The sequence below is a fragment of the Cryptomeria japonica genome, chromosome 2 (assembly GCF_030272615.1).
Source record: "Cryptomeria japonica chromosome 2, Sugi_1.0, whole genome shotgun sequence".
NCBI lineage: Eukaryota > Viridiplantae > Streptophyta > Pinopsida > Cupressales > Cupressaceae > Cryptomeria > Cryptomeria japonica.
Window position 1 is genome coordinate 32,625,221 of NC_081406.1, and position 16,902 is coordinate 32,642,122.

The window sequence follows — 16,902 nt, forward strand, 5'->3', positions numbered from 1 at the left end:
AGTTTATATATGTAATATTTTATGAAAAAAATGCACTATCATGAGACTTGTGTTTCATCTAGTACTTCTCTTACACTTAAGTAATATAATTATGAATTAGATGGTGATACTAGATGTGAAATGATAATTATGCAACTATTTATTTTCTTAGGAAAATCTCATAAATGTCTTATTAATCTACTTTATCTTATGTAATTTATATAGGAATGAGATTTTCATTTGTGATGTGTTTCTTATTGTACACATATGATTGGTGTCAAGTAGTGATACCTACACACCAATTTATGGGAGAGATGATACCTCCCTAACTTTTCATATTTTGATGATTGTATACCTTGAGATGGTTTTCTCTATTATGTATCATTTATATTGGTATTCCCTATTGATCTATCTTCTACTTATGTTTGTTAATGAGCCATATTGGGAGGTTAGACACCTTTTATAAATTGAGATGTGTCATTCTTTTATTTATGTGTTCAATAGACATGTATTTCATTCATGGTCAATGTTTGAGAGTGATATATTCATACATGATGACTACATGTGTATATGAGCATTCATTGCATCACTATTCATGTTAATTTGTGAACATAAAAAAATAGTTAGTTGAGTAAGTGCATGGAAATAAGGGGTCAAAAGGTGGCCAATTCTTTTTAAGGCATAACACGATCACACTTAGTAATGAAATCACATAATGTAACATGAGAACAATGCATCTTAACCAATAAATTGAATCTCACCCTTAGGAATAACTTTGAATTTCTCAGGAGGGTTGCAAGCAGGAATCTCTGGTCATTTCAGCAGCGAAAAGACCGATTCAGGGACAGCTGGGGGCTGGTTTTGAATCCCTGCTACCTGTTGGCGGTACGGAAAAGAAGGAGGAGGAAGACTCTAAGGACGGCACGGACCTGATAGCTGGGCTTCAGGTGGACCCGGGTGATGGGATCCCTAGGACTAAGAGTCCAAATGCGAGCTTTCCGGGTGGGTCATGGGTTCCTCGGTAAGAGAAACCTGTTTCGGATCAAAATGAGAAATTTTTTCTGTCTGGAGCTATGGGAAATTGGTGGGTCTCTTTGTTTGGGGTTAAACCAGCTAGGAAATCTTCTTTTCCCCTAGTTGTTGTTATTTCAGACAAAAATAGTGGTAAGGTTGCTCTTGAAATTCCTGATCAAGTTATTGATCATAACATAGCTATTATGGATATGACCCTTGTGGGAAAATTTTCAGGCCCTAGACCTAATATCGACCTGGTCAGGGTGTTTGTTAGTAAGAGGTGGAAGCTTAAGGGTCAGGTTGAAACTTTGGCCCTTCCGAGGGGGTTTTTCTCTTTTGGTTTCTCTTGCGTAGAAGATATCCCAACCATTCTTTGTGGCAGACCTTGGGTTATGGGGCGCTCCTCTCTCACTTTAAAGAAATGGACCCCTAATATGGATATGTCTAACTCCTTCTTCGAAGTTGTGCCTATGTGGTTCAGGCTCCCTAGACTTCCTTTGGAATATTGGCATGAGGATATCTTCAAGGGTATTGTTGTTGCCTTTGGGGAACTGTTATCGATTGATCTGATGACAGTAGCTAGGAAAAGGATGGTCTATGTTCACATTTATGTTGGGGTTGGCCTATCTAAGGATCTCTCAACCCCGATTGATCCAGTCTCTAAGCTGGGATCTCTCTCTTAGACCATTGAATATGTGTCATTGCTTTTTGTCTACTTTGTTTGTAAAATATAGGGACATTGGATGAAGAGATTCCATCTAAATGGTGATAAAGATATATCTAGGCCCAAAGGACCTAGGGTTTGGAAACCTAAAACTAAGATGGAGGAGAAGGGAGAAGAATCTGTTGATAAAATGACTAAGGGAACCTCCAGTAACCCTAAATCGGTTGAGAAGGAATAAGAATAGGTAAATGTGGTAGCTTTTGGCAACTCTTTTGAGGAAACCCAAGATGGGGTTAAGTCCCCCTGTCCTGAGATGGAAGCCACGAAGATAGTCTCTCAAGAAGATGACTCCAAGGCTATCTCCTTTCACCAAATGGAGGAGAAAAGTAGTAATGCAGATCCGCATGCGGAAAATAGTGCTGATAAGAATAGGAATGATGATCTTGAGGACGGGAAGGTGCTGACCCAGTCATCCAATGATGTTGGATCCGGAAATGTGATTATAAGTTATATTGGCAATGACTTGGATGGTCGATTCAAAGGGTCAGTTGGACTGTACTTTCAAAGATAGGCAATATTTACCTGTTTTGTGTTCTTCTTTTGGCATGTCTATTACTGAGGGCATCATTCCTAAGGTTTCTTCTACCCTGAACCTTAATGGTATTCTTTTAGTAATGGATCTGAATACTATAGTCCTAGATATTGCTCAATCTCCAAGTGTCGAGAGGAGTAGGGAGGATAAGGAGAATATTAATCTCGAACATATTGAGTTTGTTGAGGAAATGTCCTATATGAAAGTTGATAGGAGGAAGAAGAAAACGTAGCAGATCTCTAGAGCGGGAGTTTCCACCAGAAACAAAACTAGGGCAGATTATGGTCCCCAACAAAGTGCTAGTAGGAAATCTTCAAAATGGCAAAGAGAGCAAGATTGTCTCCAGAACATTGTAGATGGGTCACAAAAGACGATCCAAGAAAGTCTCTTCCAATCCCCTAGTAAGAAATGAAACTTTTATCTTGGAATATAAAGGGGCTTAATAGTTTCCATAAATGGGATGTTGTTCAAAAATTTTCTAGGGATCATAGGCCTGATATCCTTCTTATTCAAGAAACTAAGATGCCTAAGGATAGAGTGGAAAAATTGAAATTTTTCAAGTTTTGTGAATCTCAAGGTAGTAGTTTTGATGGTGCTTTTGGCGGAGTTGTAACCTTATGGAATTCTCAATTTGTTAAAGGTATACCCTTATGTGATGATGGCAATCATGTTGCTACTCTATTCAAGCACATTAGAGATGGGTTTTCTTGGATTTTGTCTAATATTTACGCCCCCAATAATAAGGTTTCTAGAAGGATATTTTGGGTGGTACTTGAAGAAACCATTATGATCTTCCCTAGCTTATCATGGGAGACTTTAATACCCCCTGCAAGAATCAGAAAAGTTTGGGGGATCCCAAATCCAACTAGATAACAAACAGGACTTGGCTGACTTTATTAATGATCAGTGCCTTATAGATTTGGACCTTTCAGGTGCCAACTATACTTGGACCAATAGAAGGATTGGTGGTGAGCTTATTCAAGTTAGGATGGACAGGTCCCTCATTTCTACTAACTAGTTGCTTCATTATCTTTGTTTGTTGAATGTGATGCATAGAGTTGGATATGATCACTATCCCATCAGTTTTGCGGCGGAACCTAAAGTTGGGAGGAGGAGATTCCCTTTCAGATTTGAAAAGATGTGGATTTCTCACCCGATTTTATATGATTGCATAAATAATTGGTGGAATGTTGAGATTGATGGTACTACATTGTTCCGCATAGCTAAAAGCTTAGAACTATTAAGGAGAAGATCATAAAGTGGAATAAGGAGACCTTTGGTGACATCTTTATGATGAAATCGGCCATCCAATTTGAGCTAAGCCTTATCTAGGAGAAACTTCAGATAGAAGGATATGTTGGGAATCACTTCTCTATGGAAAGTGACATTTTGTCCAAATATCACAATATCATTTCTAGAGAGGAGTTGTTTTGGAAGCAGCGCTCTAGGTCTCTTTGTTTAATGTTGGGGATAAAAATACTAGATTTTTTCATATTACTACTTTGAAGCATAGAGTGGCCAACAGAATTGATCATATTCTTAAATATGGGACCAAACTTGAGCGTGATGAAGATATTAGTAAAGTTGTTGTTGAGTATTCTGCTAACCTCTTAAAGGTTGATCCATGTTTTATTGTTATATTTTTGCAACTGAAAGGTTTGGCATCTGCCCCAAAGTATGTTGCGCTATTAAGTTCAATGGTGAATCCAGCTTTGTGATCCCCACTTGGTATGTTATCCCGTAGTTCCAAAAATTCAATGATCGCCTCATCATTTTGGAAAAGGTCAAGACATGGGGGATTAGGTTGGTTCCATTCAATGAGTTCAGGATGGATAATGGGCATTACCTCATTGATTAGGTTAAGTTCATTAGATGTGTCAGTGAGGGTTAAGACGTTGTGGTGAAGGTCGTTGATGATACTCTCCCTATCAGAATTAGGCATAGGATGTGACGTAGGGTCTGTGGAAGAAGTTTCCAGCTCAGGAACCCAAGAGGTCTTTATCTGTGTTTCTCCGTAAACAAGGATGTCTTTGTGAGGTGGCGGTGGTGATCTGTCTTCCTCATCTAAAGTATTAAGTTGTATGGAATCGAATTCCCACTCATGTGAGTCAGTTTCTGAGTCACTTTCTAGTAACCAGTTACTGTACCATACTAGGATATCCTTTGAGTTAAACACTGCAGGTGTGATCGGTTGATGTACCTTTGTAGATGAAATGATCGGTGCTGCAGGAAGGATTATGGGGATCAACGAATCCGATACAGGGAGTATGGGTACTGTTGACTCTGCTGCTTCTGCTGGAATCACCAGTGTTGTCGATACTGCTGGGAATTATGATATAGTTGCTGCTGCTAATGGTGCTATTGATGTTATTGCTACTGCTAATGGGGTTACTGGTTTGTTTGGTGGGATGATTGGTGTTGTGGATGGTTTTGCTAGGATTTTTAGCCTTGATGGGGCAGTTGCCATGGTGTTTGATGCTGCTTTTATAATCAAAGGTGACCTCTTTGTAATAGGCTGGTATAGTGGTTTGTTGGGTTTCCCTTTGAATATGAGCTTAGGGAGAATCTCCTTTTGAAAGCCTAGGCCAGTGTTATCTTTGGGCTTTAATTCCGGCTGCAACGGTTAATGTCGTCCTTGCTTGCAAGGTCCTAGAGCACTCTAACCATCATAACCCATTCTTTGCATAATGAGAAGGTCTTTGCCATACTGATCTGCGGGAAGCTTAGCTTGTAGAATATCGGTGGTGATGGGATCTTTATAGATCCATTCTGCTAAGTCCTCATCTTTGGTCTCTTCTTCTTGACTCTTTCCAAGGATAAATGGCGTCAAAGTACATGTTGTCTTGACCAGTGGCATTTCAAGTAACCGTTGAGGTTTACCATGTGTTCTAGGAGAAGTGGGCATTTGTCCAACACAAATGAGTTGGCTGAGATTGTATTCCCCGGGACCTTCCTTTGCTATTTTCATCTTGAGCTTCTCGTGCTTGGGTATAGTGGTGTTTGAACAGGAAAGAGAGGTTGGACTTATGTATGATGTGGATGAGATGGCTTCTCTATTGTTGGGAATGGTAATCTCTGGTTGATGACTTATATTATGACAATATGCAAAGGGATTTGCATCGACCAGGATTGTAATTTCTACACCATTATGCGGGAACTTGATACACTGATGGTAGGTAGATGGAACGGCTTGCATGGTGTGTATCTAAGGTCTTCCTAATAATAAATTGTATGGCAGAGGAAGGTCCAGAACTTGACAGATGATGTGTTTCACCACAAGGCCCACTCGGATTGGTAGCACAACAGCTCCTTTGGATGAACGCTCTGCATCATCATAGGCTTTGTTTGTTATCTTCTTGTGGGGATCCATTGATTCAATTGCATATCCCAATGTTGTGACCAATTGTAGTGTACAGATATTCAGGCCTGCTCCATTGTCGATCAAGACTCGTTTGATCCTATGTTGGTTGATAAATCCTTCAATATGGAGTGAGGCATTATGAGGTTGCTGGAAGGATGTATTGTCACTTTCAGAGAAAGTGAGACAAGGTGATGATCTTAGGTTTCCAACCATGGCTTGGAACTGATCTATATTTAGGTTTGCAGGGACTGACGCCTCTTGGAGAGCTTGATCCAAGATTGTTTTATGGGATAGAGATAGGCACAATAGCTCTAAGATAGATATCAGTGCGGGCGTTTTTTCTAACTATTCCACAAGGTTATATTGCTTTGGGATAGATGGGGTGCCTTGTGGAGCTTCTTTTATGGTAATCTTTTTATGACGTGTAACAACATTGCAAGTGGAGCTAGGATTTTTTATGGTAATAGTTACAATTTGTTCACTGGCATCATATAGGTGATTCACAGTGTAATTATATGTGGCTTGCGTATAATTGGCGGTATCTATGTTTCGCCCTGAAGTGGAAGGACCCCTTTGATCTTGTGATGGAAGTGGACTTTTAAACATGAGATGATCATTGTTTGTTGTCTTTGGGTCATGTCCTTCGATTTCGATTTCACCTCGGTCAATAAGATCCTAAATAAGATCTTTCAATTTGTGACAATTGCTTGTCTTATGCCCTTTCCCTTGATGGAAATCGCAATGTTCGGTATCCCTCCACCATGAAGGTTTGACTTGAGGTTCATAATTTGATGTTTTGGGTAAGGTCACCAAATTTTGAGAAACCAACTGACGTAACACTGTTTCGATGGGTTCCCCTAAGGGAGTGTATGTTCATTTTGGTTTAAAATTTTGTTGACGTTGTCTGGGTTCCTCTTGAGATGTATTCTGTCCTTGATTTGGAGGAGCAACTATGTTATTCTTTGGTGGGGGGTTATGTCCTGCAAATCGAACCACGGGGTGTGCACTTTTGATAGTTCTTGCATCCACAACCCCGTCGTTGACGATGTTTTTGTTTTTGTTCCAGAAGTTAGGCTTGTCACTATTGAAGCGTGGGCGGGGGCCATCCTTTGGCTCATTATATATCTTGATAAGCACTTTTTTTATGAGAGCCCGCTCACATTTTAAGCCTTTGGTGATCATGTCATTGAAAGAGTCTGTGTCTTTTACGTTGGAAATAAATATTTCCACTAGTTCTTGTTCAGGTAACTGAAGAGAACTTTTGCTAGACATTTGACGCCATCGTTGTAGAAAGACTAAAAATAGCTCACCTGGTTTTTGTTTAGTGTTACATAGATCAGCCATGGTGATATCACGTTCAATGTTGTGTGAGTAATGTGCTAGGGACTTCTGGACTAGCTCTTTGAAGGTCCTAATGTCACCTGGTAATCAGGAAAACCATGATGTGGTTGTTCCTCCCAAGCTTTGGGGAAAAATTCGCATCAGGTATGTATCCTCGTATGCCACTTCGAGGCAAGCTGAATGGAATTCTCTAACATGATCACGAGGATCTCCTTTTCCTCAGTACTTTTTGAACTTAGGTGTTTCAAACCCTCATGGAAAAGGTGGCATATGAAGATTCCTATCAAAGGGATAGGGACAAATGTCATTAAGTGAAAATTGATTAGTTTTCACAGCACTATGAAGTTTTTGGGCGAGTTTCTCAACTTGTTGCCGCAACATTTCTATTTCATTTGGAGGAGGAGGAGGTGGGGGATTACCTTGATGAAGGTTGTATCTGATATGTTCTTGACCTCTTTCATCCTCTTTACGACTTTGGCGTTCTGATGCTTGTCTTAGTTGTGCAACATCAAATTCAGAGGGTAGTTTAGCTCCTTCTTGAGTAAGTCTTAAAAAGTGAGCATCAGCATTACTCTTGAGTATCTCATCGAAAATTCTATTAAAGAGAGGGTTGTGTTGTGCCCTTTCTATTGCCATAGGAGTAGGAGTGCCTGGATTTTCATCATTTACATTTCCTCCAAGGGCTTCTTGGAACTCATTGATATTTTCTTCCTCTTCCTCTTCAATTTCTTGTTGTCTATATCTTGATCTAGTATGAGCCATTTTGTTTATAAGTTTTTGTTGAAGTTTGATGAAAATGATGATGAGTTGGTGATAAAATGAAAGATTGATGTTTGGTGAAGTGTTTCGCATATGAATCTCTAGCACTAAAGGTGGATGGTACCAAAGTTCCTTCTTGAATTGCTTGTTGTGTTTGATTGACAAAGTTTGATGTGATAAGGTTTAGAGAGATATGAGATGTGTTACAGACTCAACTACCTAGTAATGAGAGGATTCACTCATAGACTAGTTTAACCTGCGTAGTAATGCTTCTTAGGATGAGTTTATCCCAGATGTAGAGACAATCTAAAAAGTGATGTGTTTGTGTTTGATTCAAGCAATGTCGAAATAGAACTTAGGACAAGAACCTCTTAATGTTTTGAGAGTTGGAATGGAGTAATGATGTGAATGGGATAATGGATGAAATGTTAACTTCAATAAAAGCTTTGTGTCACATATGGGACAAATTCTTCTTCTTCTCTTTCGGGAGTTGGTGGTTCTTCCCGAGCTACGTTACATGTGATGCAAATGTCAGGAAAGAAGTTAGGATTGATTTTGCCTCCTTTGTTCTTGTGATAACTCAAAGCTCGATATTGCATAAAAGATTTGCGGTTTAATGACTCTTGATCAAATTCGTTTGATCTCCCTTGAAGATATAGACACATGCGATGTAGGAAGGTTCTATGAGAGACAAAGATTTGTATATTAAGATAGAAAAATTTCCTCCTTTCGATAAGAGCCTTTGAGCTCAATGGTCTTTTTTTCAAGTTGATGTGTTGATGAAGATTCTGCTTTCTCAAGATGTGAAGAATGGTCATATAATTCGACACTTTTGTTGTTGCTCTTGGTTTTTTGATCTTTTGTTTTTGAAAATGTTTGTGTTGGATGAATACTTGTTTTGGAATTTGGTTTTATGATGTTGCTTTGACAAGAAAACAAAGCAAGCACACAAACACAAGAATGTTGCCTCAAAAGGCACAAGTAAGTATGGGTCTAGATCAACCCAATCCTTGGAATTTTTATGACCCTTTTCTTTTAATGTATTTTAGGTTTTTTCCAAAGCCTCAAGTCGGCTCAATTTGCACTAGTCTTGACTCAAAACGAAAACACTTCAAACACTCTTTATAGCTAAGGTCAAATGGCCAGTTGCGATAAGTTTAGCCCACATCTTGATATTTCTTCACCTTTGGTACTACATACCTTATGAATCCCATCGTGACAGGTAAGGATGTGATATACTAAGTCTTGCACAAGCATAACAAATAGATGATCCCTATGATGGGGGAGTCACCACTTTTATCGGGCTACAAGTAACCTTTCAAAAACCTATGTTTGTACTCAAGGAAATATGTATGGTGAGTGTCTTGGGAGCAAAACCTTCTATGCTCTTGCACTGAATTTATCACAAATATCCTCAATCAATAGAATGGGTGGGCTACTACTTAAAGGTGTTTAGTAATTTTCAATGTTTTTGGACATAAGTTCATTCTGCAGTGACTCACTTAAGAGCCTTGTAACTTGTGGTGGGGCCCATTTGTCCTTTCGGCAAGTTACACTATAGGAACAGCTATACCCAAGGCTACAGCTTTCGCTCTCACTTGATTTCTATAGTGGCTCGAAGGATTTACCGTGCGAGGTCGTTCCCAAGAGTGATGTTTCTCTTGGCAAGCCTCTCTTAAATATATTAAATTTGAGTGTTACTAACACTTTTCTCTTGCACCTAGGACCATGAAAGCCAAGGGAGAGGATAGTGTGTGTTAGAAGTAGGACCACTCTATAGATTTTGCACAAGCGTGCCAAACACAATAGACACTTGTTCTTTTTAACTGATTTTCATTGCAATGTGATCTAACTATTTGGAGATGTTGTTCCAACAATCATGGTGTTCTTTTTAACTTTCAAAGGCAAAATGTGTTGTAAACTAGGAACTTGAAATCTTGGTCAACTGAATTGAAAAACACGTTTTTGCTTGAAGTAAAATCACTTTTGAACTTTGAAGAAAAAAAAGGGTTGTTCTTTTTAGTTGGCCCCAAAATGAAATGTTGATTGTGAATTTCCTTAAGTTGATGCAAGAAATGAAAGTTGTGTTGTTGATTTTAAGCACCAAAATAAAGATTGTTCCTAACTTGCAAATAAACTTTGAAGTTTGTGGTTCTTTTTAATTTGCAAGTGGGGTTCTTTTTACAAACCAAAACTAAAGATGTGATCCTTTTTATGATCCAAAATGAAAATGTGAGGTTCAATTTTTAAGCCAAAAGAGACAATGAATTTGTTTTAATCCAACTTTGAAAACAAAGTGAAAGAAAGAATTCAATGCTTTCTAATCTAACTCCTCCAATCCGACATAAACAAACAAACAGTTAGTCCAAAAAATAAAATAAAATGGGGTATTGGTGGGCTTCTACAAGCCTAGGTTTTGATTTTCGGTTACAATAAAAAAAAATTACAACTCTCTGTTACAATAGCGCCACTCTGTGTAAACAAAAAAGTGCTATTTAACATGAAAGTGCTCAAGTGCAACCTGTGTGGTAATTTAAACAAAAAAAAGTTAGTAGTTTTGTAGAGAAATCTTGTGTTGGATTCACATCGGGTTGATCAAATGATGCTTTGCAAAAAGGATTAGAAAATCTGTTTGATGGCAACATACACAAGAGCACAAGAAACAAACGTCAGTGTTAGCAACAAAAGATTATCCTAAACAGGCATATCAAGAGAGATATTAAGCATGAAATAGAAAGCATACAAACATATAATAGATAAACTATACTCCTCCAAATGCTAATCAAGATGCTCATAGTTGCTCCTCCCTTGTTCCTCTCCTCTCCAAGTTCCACATGAGTGTAGCTCTCAACTTTTAGCACTAGCCATGGATGCCATATGGAGATTCAAGATAGTTGAAAATGATAAATAAATGCTATGCAAGTGTAGATAGTGATGCTATGAAAAAGCTCTATGCTAATACTAGTATAACAACAATACTCTAATGCTTCCTCCTTTGCTTGAGGAGAAGGGTTCTATTTATAGAAGAAATGGGGAAATTAAGGGTTAAGATTGAGCAATCTTAACAAGGGTTAGGATTGAAAGATATTCAATCCATGTGAGACTTTCAACCCAATCCCATGTTGACAAGGGTCACCATGAGGAGGCTTGAGAGGAGAGATAAGGAGCATTAAATGCTTGAGGGGACATTATGGTTACCCTAGGGGGTTGGGTTAGGGTTAGGTTAATGGATATTCCTTTTATCCAAGGGATAAATGAATGTGAAAGGGTTAAATGGTTACCTTAGTCAAAGAAATAAATGCTTTGAAGAGACCCATGAGTCAAAAGGATGGTTAAGTTAGAGGAAAGTCTCTAACCAAAGGTAAAAAGTGAGTTAACCATAAATGGTTATGTAAGAGCCTTTAATGGTTTGGAAGACTTTAGAGGTTAACCATTTGAAGACATAAAGCCTTTAATGATTATTGAAGACTTTGGAGGTTTTTGAGAAGTGACTTCCTTTTATTTAGGAATGTGACAATGATTAGGATAGGATTAGGCTAATTAGAAGGAGTTAAAAGAATCTAGAAGGGATTTAGGCATGCAAGTGGATTTTGTAGGAGAATGCAAGTGGGAGGAATTTTGGGATTTTCAATTAAAATAAAATCATTCATTTCAATTAAATGGTGTAATTTCCATTTCAAATAAATATTAATTTATTTAAATGAGAAAAAGGAAGATAAAGCATTAAATGCTTGGAGACTTTAAGGGAAACCTTTAAAGGCTTAAGAAGACTCTAGAAGGAAGCCATTAAGTTTTAAGACTTTAAGGGAAACCATTAAAGTCTTAAGAAGACTTTAAGGGAAGCCATTAAGTTTGAAGACTTTAAGGGAAACCATTAAAGGCTTAAGAAGACTATAGAAGGAAGTCATTGAGTTTGAAGACTTTAAGGGAAACCATTAAAGGCTTGAGAAGACTCTAGAAGGAGCCATTAAGTTTGAAGACTTTAAGGGAAACCATTAAAGGTTTCAAGTGGGTGAGGATAAATAGGATTTTAAATAAATAATTTATTTAAAATAGTTGTGCAACTTGTATTTGTGGGTGGAAGATAAAGGTGATTTAAATAAATGTTAATTTATTTAAATATGAGAGATGGGATTTTGGGGGTTTTAAATAAATATTAATTTATTTAAATGTGAGAGAAGATTTAATTAAACAAATGTGATTTATTTATTTAATTAATGGTCTGAATTTGGTTAAGTGAATTAAATCAAATAAATTGAATAATTTATTTAATTAATAGGAGAAGAGGGTTAAGATGAATTAATTAAATATTAATTTAATTAATTATTGATTGATGGTTAAATAATCAAATAAATACTAAATATTCATTTAAGTGGACATCTTTATGTGACTACAGTTCCCATCAGCAATTTGTTGATGACACTATTTTAATGCGGAGCTCTATAGTTGGTGAAGCTAGAAGTATTAAGTCTACCTTAAATCTCTATGAATGTGCTTCAGGTCAGATGGCTAATAGAACTAAAAGCTCAATATTTTTTATCAATACCCCAGAGGCTAGACAGAAAAAGATTGATGATATCATTGGTTGTCGGGTTGGCTCACTCCCTTCGACCTACTTGGGTTTACCTTTGGGGCATAAGCCTACTAATTCATTTTGGCTCTCTCTGATTGACAGGTTCAATAGGAAGTTGGCGAGATGGAAAGGTGCCATGTTGATCCAAGTTGGGAAGGTTCAACTTCTTAAGTCTACTCTTCAAAACTTGTCGGTGTATGATTTGAGTTTATTCAAGATTCCTACTAAGTATCTTGATATTATTGAGAAAATCCAAAAACACTTCTTATGGTCTAGGGTGGAGGAACATAAAATAGTTCCTTTGGTGGCTTGGGAGAATGTGTGTAAACCCAGGAGATTTGGAGGTTTGGGGCTCAGGAGCATAAAATATTTCAATTTTGTTCTTCTTACTAAGCAAGTCTGGAGTAATTTTGAACATAGAAGAGAATGGAACACTATGTGGCACAATAAATACCTTTTTGATTGTCAGAACTTTCAAATGTTTCTCAACTCCCCAAACCTCCCTAATGGATCTCATCTTTGGAACAATATTATCAAGATGAGGGATAATTCTCTTCTTGGGTCTTATTGGAAGCTCAGAAATGGCAAAAGCATTCTGTTATGGGATGATTGTTGGATTGGTAAAGCTCCAATGTCTTATGATCCTGCGTTTGGAGCTTTTAAAGAAGATTGTATTGCTTCTTTTGGTTTCAAAGTGGCGGAGTATTGGGTTGATGGACAGTGGGTTAATCTCTCATTGATCAATCTTTTTCTTGGGCCTCTGCAACCTTCCTTGAACTCCTTTTCTTTGGAGAATGTGAATTATGAGGATGAGATGGTTTGGAGATGGTCTTCTTCTAGTAACTACTATGTGGCCTCAGCTATGCGCTTATCGGTTAATTCTCCTCCATCCCCTTTGTGGTCTAAAGTCTGGTTGAAACATCTGATTCCAAAAATTAACATTTTCTTTTGGCTCCTTGTCTTGAACAAGATCCTTACTACTGACAATCTTAGTAAGAGAGGTTTTTCTATTCCCAACAGTTGTTATCTTTGTATGCAAGAAGCTGAATATGTTGATCATCTATATTTGCACTGCCCCTTCTCTACTGAGATTTGGAGTCATGTGCTTCAAAGATGGGAATTAAACTAGATTTTTCCTGAATCGGTCAAGGATTTTATTGATCAATGGAAGGTGTCGACTAAGAACCACATCTTACAGTCTCTCTGGTATTTTATTTTCTCTCATGTTTCTTGGGGAATATTGAAGGAGCATAGCAATCACATTTTCATGGAGGTCTACCTTCAGCCAGATATTATTTTCAGAAAAATCAATCGGGATATTAATGATAACCTTTTTATTTTGAATCCTAAGCCTAATCCTCTTAATAGGTTGGTCTGCAATGATTATGATCTTAGGTTTTATAAGGCGCGGGAGGTGTAGTTTGTGTTAGCAGCAACAATAAAGGAAGATTGAGGGGGGGGGTGAATCAGTCTCCACCGGTTCAACAAACTTAACTACAAAAAAATAGATCTAATAAATTGCAGTAATAATAAAGATAAGCAAATTGAAAGCACAACACACAACACCAATATTTTGATGTGGAAAACCCGGTTAAGGGAAAAATCACGGTGGGAACCTACCCACAACAACATGATACTCTGCACCAGTATGTGAAAATATTACAATGGGGAATGCACATGCATTCAGGCACACTTCCTAGAGCTCACTGCTCAAATACAACGACCTAGAAGGATACAACCCTCAAGGAAGTCTCACTGACTTACAACAAGATTCGGACTACAATCCGGAAGAAATGAACTGAAAGAATAACATCTCCAAATGCCTAATTACAGTTCTGGTTAAGCATAGATGTATGCTCAGCAACACCACTCTTCGATAATGCAGACACAACCTCTACACCTAAATTATATAAATATATCACCTATATATACAAGTCATCAACCTTGACAACAGGGTCGGCTAAACCCTCAACTCACAATTACCAAATTACATCACACCATACAAAGATCAACCACCGTACCAATATAATTATTTACATGACATAACATGGACCTAATTAAAATTTCCACATGCTCAACACCACCGGAAAACACACCAAGATCAACTGCAACACACTACACCACCAGGAATTCTGTAGAACACGAAAATCATCACCGGTTCATATAAACCATCAAAAACTTGCACAAAGATCAATGTCAATCATAAAAACAAATAGGACACAATTAGGAAACACCAGAAAGCATGTTAGAAACATCATAAATGGATACATGACCAACACCACTTATCAAATCTTCATTTGTCACCGTTTGAAAGCTCAAGAACACAACAAATCAAGAACTGTCACGAAAAAAGATAAATTGCAGAGCATAAAATCATGATCCATCTGAAATGAAGATACACAAGACCATCCCAAATAATCTCCCAAAATATCAGCTCAAGATCTTATCACATCAGAATATACCGGAGAAAATACTGAACTCAACAAAGCACCAAAACTACAAAATCAGATCATAAGATCTTCTCAATCTACAATCACCGGACCCAATCATAGGAATATGTTGACATCAATGAAAACAACATATCCTAGCAGCAACAATGACCAACAATATCCAACAGTTTGATATCTCTTTGACTCTTGAGACTAATCCTAAGAAAAGGATCATTCAAGATTGGAGGCCCCTGCAAGGTTGGGTCAAAATTAACTTTGATGGGGCAGCTAAGGGTAACCCTGGGCCAGCTGGATGTGGGGGAGTGTTGAGAGATCATAATGGCATTCTTATTTCAATGGTGGTGCTCCCCTTGGGAACTCAGTCTAACCACCTAGTTGAAGCCATTGTGGCTTTTCAAGGCCTGAATCTTAGCCAAGCAACATAATTTCAAGAATGTATGGATTGAGGGTGATTCTAAAAATATAAGACAATATCTTAAAGGTATATCTAAGCCCTCTTGGAATGTGAAATTATGTATTAATAAAGTGAGGGATATTCTTTTCTCATTCGATAATTGCATTATATTTCATATCTATAGGGAGTCTAATGTTGTTGTTGATTACCTTGCTAACAAAGGGATTAGTAGTGAATGCCAAGTCATGTGGACCAATGAGGACAGGGTGGAGACTGAACTCTACATGCTTATTCTTCATGACAGAACTCGAGGTAGTAAGGACAGTGAGTAAGATTGCTTTTATTACTTGTAGTGATTCTAGAAAGATCGCATTTGTTATCATTATGAGTTGTGTTGGTCACAGGCAATGTAATTACGGTGCTATTATTTTGCATGCTTTGTGGGTGTTTTTCCCTTCTTCCTGTTATTTTTCCTACAGGGTTATTGCAATGTTTTATGTTTTGTCTCTGAGCATCATGGGGGGGAGCTAGGAAGCGGGTTGAGCCTCCAAGTTGTGAGCAGTTGAAGAAGAACCATAAGATATGGAAGTTGTTGGTGAAAGGGAATGTCACCTCTTACATTGAGAATTTGTAGGGGGTTAACAAGGATGTCACTGCTTATTTAATAAGCTTTGGAAGGATGGTACCATTGTTTTACATGGGCGTAAAATCACTGTGGATGAGAATTTGATCATTGAGGTCACTGGCCTTTCCTCTAATCTCATGAAATATTACAGAGACGGGACTTATACTAACATTGCAGTGCAGAATTTCCCGATATCGGACAAGGAAAAGGGTAGCTGGTGAAGAAGATGGCTAGTTATTATGACATTGGTGTTCTCAAGGACATTTGTTCCCAACTCCTTAAGGTAATTGTGGATTACTTTAGTCTTTATGGGTGTTTCACTAGGTTTTATGGCCACCATTTTGTTTTGTTAAATCACTTCCGCCATAATGTTAGGGTTTCTCTTTTGTTTTTCTTGATGTCTTCCCTTTGGGCTAGCTTCAAAGATCATAGGAAGAACCTTGTTAAATACCCTATTCTTCATGAAGGGTTGTTGGTGTTAGTTGATAAGTATGCTCGGGCCCTTCTTGCCCCTTCTTCCTATATCCCTACTTCATTTGATGATAATACTGGTGTTGGGGAGTCTGAGTATGGGGACTCCTCCTCGGAGTCAGAGGACGAGACTTTCTCTCCTCCCAAAAAAGATAAGACTGAGATTTCCCCTAAAGCTAAATTTGTTAAGGGCAAGGGCAAGAAGGGTTTGAAATGGATTGTTATTTCCTCCTCCTCTACCTCTGCTGGTAATGATGCCTCTACTTTTGATGGTCATAGAGGGAATTCTGAGGATAATAATACCAAACAAAGAGTCATCCCGGAGCCTGGTAGCTAAAACTTTGAAATTCCCCCCTCGTTTCATAATTTGGAGGCTAATACAAAGGGGATGTTGCTCAGAAGGACCTTCATCCTAAGAGCGTTGAGCCTAGTGATAAGAGAGAGGACTATGAGAATATCCTGAGCTTGGCTAGAGATCATGCTATTGATTCTTTTAGCCTTTTCAAGTGGCTCTTCCATGAACTCAAAGAGGTCAAACTTAACCAAAGGGCTTTGGGGAGCAAGCTAGAAGCTATGACTATTCCTACATGTCAAGATAAACAGCATGGTGATGGTCAGTGGACTGAAGAAGAGAATAAATTTGTGGTGGACTATGTTAACAGAGTTGTTGTTGGCATTG